Source organism: Mercurialis annua, linkage group LG5 (genome assembly GCF_937616625.2).
Source record: "Mercurialis annua linkage group LG5, ddMerAnnu1.2, whole genome shotgun sequence".
Lineage (NCBI taxonomy): Eukaryota > Viridiplantae > Streptophyta > Magnoliopsida > Malpighiales > Euphorbiaceae > Mercurialis > Mercurialis annua.
In genome coordinates this window covers 34,792,070-34,796,367 of record NC_065574.1, presented here as the reverse complement: position 1 = coordinate 34,796,367, position 4,298 = coordinate 34,792,070, and the positions used below count along the sequence as shown (strand labels likewise).

The 4,298-nt window shown below is 33.0% G+C and overlaps 1 long non-coding RNA gene across 1 annotated transcript; it reads left to right on the top strand.

The window, feature by feature from the left end:
- Positions 1–1,134: 1,134 nt before the first annotated feature.
- On the top strand, positions 1,135–1,976 carry LOC130015464 (uncharacterized). Its single transcript, XR_008790675.1, has 2 exons — positions 1,135–1,349; positions 1,751–1,976. It is a non-coding gene; the product is annotated as an uncharacterized LOC130015464 (long non-coding RNA).
- The last annotated feature ends 2,322 nt before the right edge of the window (positions 1,977–4,298 follow it).

Below are 4,298 nucleotides of genomic sequence, written 5' to 3'. Positions count from 1 at the left end.
ACATTTCTGTTTTGCCTTGATTCTAAAATCTGTAAATGTTAATTGGTGTGGTTATTGTCTTGTTCTTGTCACTAATACATTGGGTGGATTGATTTGCTTAAGTTAATTGGAGGATTAATGCTTTGGGTAATGTTTTGAATTGAAATTCTTGTTTTAAGCTTTTATTAAAATCTGGAAATCTTTGAGTAAATAAATCATAGGTTGTAGATGTTAATCAATACATTGGGTGGGTTAAAGGAATTGTGCTTATGACATCGTACTATCAATTGATTAACATTGTTGGATTAAATTCTGTTTTGAACTTTAAGCTAAAAGCTGGAAATCTCCTTTGAAGGGTAAATAGGTTAATAACTAGCAACTAATACAATGGGGGATTTGTGATAATTTGACTAAGGCTTAATCATAGGTGAATTAAGGTTTTACAAAGGTTTAATTCGCTGTTTTGAATTGTTAACCTTGCTAGAAATTATTTGCAAAGGTTAGTTTAAAGCATTTGAGATGTTACTTGGGTGTTATTGAATTAAAGGCTTAGCAAACGTTGTGGCTTGTATTTTGCTCACTTAGGGTGATTGTAACCAAGCTACTAAGGGCTGGAAAGTGTTTTAAAATAATGATTCAATCTCGTTACAAACGTTAGCTTATCCTAGATTGTGGTTAACATGGGTTAAGTAATTGATTAAAAGCATGTAAGGAGTAAGATGGTCGTATTATGTTTAGCTAAGTTATTTTAGTTTCAAGTTGATACTTGAAATATGTTGAATCTTATTGATTCTATTTAAGGTGATATATTCAAGTGTACCTTGGGTGTTACTTGTCAAGTGTTGGCAAGCTTATTTGGCTAAATTATGTTTTGGCATTATTAAGTTAAGGTATGAGTTCTTATTAAAATAACTTTGGTTTCATTTAAGGTTTGATTTAAGACTTTGGTTTTAACTTTGGTTTTTGTATGAGTCGGGTTAGACGTGGTCTCCCGACATGTGATGTTGAGCTATATACTGCAGTTAAGGCTAACACACTACTTTGGGAAATCTTTCGATTTTAAATAAAGTATTTAAGTTATGAAAGGACTTTGGTTTTGTTTCAAAGATAAGAACTCACCTAACTTTATTTGCTTAACTTTGTTATTTGGTTTGAATGAAATATTTTGGATATACATTGGTTGTACTTGGTCACCTTGGTTGATTCTTTGGTTGTGTTCGAGATGCTAGTCCTATGTGGTGTCTAGTATTCTTAGAGTTAGGGGTTGTTCGAATTTTAACTCGTATAATGTTTTAGACTCGTCGACTGCTCGTGCTTCGGAGTCTACGCAGGGTTAGCTGTTTGCCAAGATTCACGTGGATAAGCAAGCAGTGAGTTTGTAGTGCTATTTACCGCTTTATTAAGTACCGCAATTTATTTTAGTATTATAAATGTTTTTGAACTGTTTTAAGCGATTATGGATCTGGATTGAAACGAGCTACTCGATAGGCTTGTATCGAGACTGTGTGCACCAGTATATACTCTGGGATCGGCAGACTGTGGTCTTGCTTACGCTGGTAATTTGACGAGGATTAGTTCCCGTCCACTCTGGGTTTATTTTTCAGTATGCTATGTCATACTTACGCTGGGATCATTTCAATACTGTTATTCCATAATCATACTATATTAGTATAAACTGTTTTGATTTAAGGGTTTTAAACTTAATAAATGTAAATAGTATTGCGAACTCATCTCAGTATATCTGACCCCGTTGTTTTCCCAAATTTTCCAGGTTTATGATTTGAAAGCTGGTCCACTCCGAATCTTTATTCCTCGGAGGTTTATTTTCTTTTAATAAATTGTCAAACTACCTTTTTCTTAGACCGCAGTAGTAAACTAGAAGTCTATATTATTCTATTCTGTTTGTCGGATTTGTCTGACTGGCTTTATTTTATGCTTTGGCATTACTATTGTTTAACTCTACTTATTTTTATTTAATGGAAGTACTTATATTTAAACTGATAGTTTAAGTTGGAGTCTCGGTTGCCCCCGAGCATTGGATTTTCTACAGGTTTATATGATTGGTGGTTTTCCGCAAGGCTTGCTACGGGTTTTGGTACAACCTTACCCATACCCTAGCGCCGGTCACGATCCATGAAATTGGGTCGTGACAAAGTTGGTATCAGAGCCTTAGTTTCGAACTAAGGCCAAATTTTTGCATGTTATGTGTTTATCGCTTTAAAGCATGTTAAGTGTTACGGTTGTGTTATAGGATCTACTGCGGAATTAGGATTCAAGTCTTGTCTTTTGAAACGTCATCTTCTGTTTTCAAAATTTCTACCTTCATCTATAGGAATGTTGAGTGTCGGTTTTATGTGTTACTGATGCTTTACTTCGGAATGTTTACTGCTTATACATTGGGTGATTTGTTGGCTGTAGTGCCATATATGAGATATACTTTGAGTGATTTTTGTTGACTGTTGTGCCAGCTATGAGATATACTTTGGGAAATGTTTTGATGGCTATTGTGCCTTATATGGTGTTTACTTCGGGTGATGCTTTGTAGGATGTTGTTCCTTATATGATTTTTACCTTGGGTGATTAGTTCTTGGCTTTTACGCCTTGGATAATTTTGATTATAATTGGGTTGCCTTCACCTTGTTGGTGAGTACAATTTGGTTTTGGCTGCGTTGTTGGGTGCTAAATAGGTTGGCACATACGATGATACGTTAGGCTTTGGCCTTGTATAATTTTTAAAGGATTTTTGTGTTAAATCTTTAAACATGTTTTGTAGCTTTATGTTGTTTGATTGCACGTTGGTTTTACACTTTTTATTAAGAAAATTATTTTGATTACTTTTGTGTTTTGACACGAGAATCGGAATAGACGTCTGGTTTTAATACTTTTTAAAAATGTGATTTTTGATTACTTTTCAAGTAAAATGAATTCCATGTATTTCAGAATCTTACGTTTGGATTAGTGTTGACAAACAATTATTTTCAAAATAATTTAAATTATGAGGTGATTCACATTTGAGGATTTAATATTGCTTTTGTTAATTTCACCGCGTTGTGGTTTGTCGACGTTTGAAGCGTCGTTGGTCATATGTTTGGTATATTACGTTTGGCCAGATTAGGTGTTTACAGAATAACTGTTTGAGATTAAAGATTTTCTCACTTAAGATTTTGAAATGCTTTTGATTTTCGGATAAGGTTGAACTCCTATTTTTTTTTTTAGAAAAATTGAGATTTTATTTAAATATTTTTTTTTAAATTTATAAATGGTTGTGGTGATTTATGTTCTTCTCAATTGAGTGATTGAGTTGATTTTTGATACTTGGGTTGCGTTGAGCTCTTATAAAAAAATGGGATTTTATTTAAAGGCATCCTTCCGGACTTACAAATGTTTTGAATACGTTTTATAGACTGTTGTTTTAGGTTCGACTTGGGTCACCCAAATTTGGGAGTTGAGCTTGGTAGTTATAATGACTCGGCTAACTCGATGGTTTTATAATTGAAATACTTTGGGTATTCTTTTAAAGCGATTAATTTATAAGAAGAGATATTTTTTTTTTCGGATAATTGATTTCGTTTTAACAGTGGGGCTCAACTAAAAAAAAACAATTGAATTTTTTTTTGGTTGACTTTAAATTTCAAAATGAATTTGAAGCGTACTCTTGAAAGGTGACATATTACATGTTGACTTTATTACAAATTCAAAACTGGTTATAGTACATTTTGATCTTGTCATTTAAGTATGTTGGTTTAATTGGCTGTATGGCACACTTGGATGGTTTTAGAATTATAGAATTTGTGATCTCTTGATTTGAATTTGCGTTGTTTACCTCGCAAGTTTAGTTGATTTATGTTGGTTGAGTTTGTTTTATCTCGTCGTGCAGAGTAGCATGTGAGGTAATTATTTTCATGTGTTCGTTTGGCTTAACCTTGATGTTTGGTTCTGATTTGTGTGTCGAGCATTTGTTAGACCCTGTACTGCCTTAGTTTTGGTTAGGGGTTAAGATGGGTTAATGTTTTGTGGGTCGAGATCTTTGGGTTTTGATATGGAAAATGAGTAAAGTGTTTTTGAAAAGATTGGCGATATTTGTATATCACAGAAAAATATATTTTTGAAATTCTTATCCGAGGAGATAGATAGGTGTATCTTGTAATGCTAGTGCTTCTCATCAAGTTGGATAATATGATGCGGAAATTGAATGTAAGTTTTTTTTTTGTAGAAGCATATATGATGTATTGTTTTCCTTAAATTAAATTTCAGTTTGATTGGAGTTTATCGAGTATTATTTTATTCATAAGAGATTTTAAAGGAGTTATCGGTTTGAA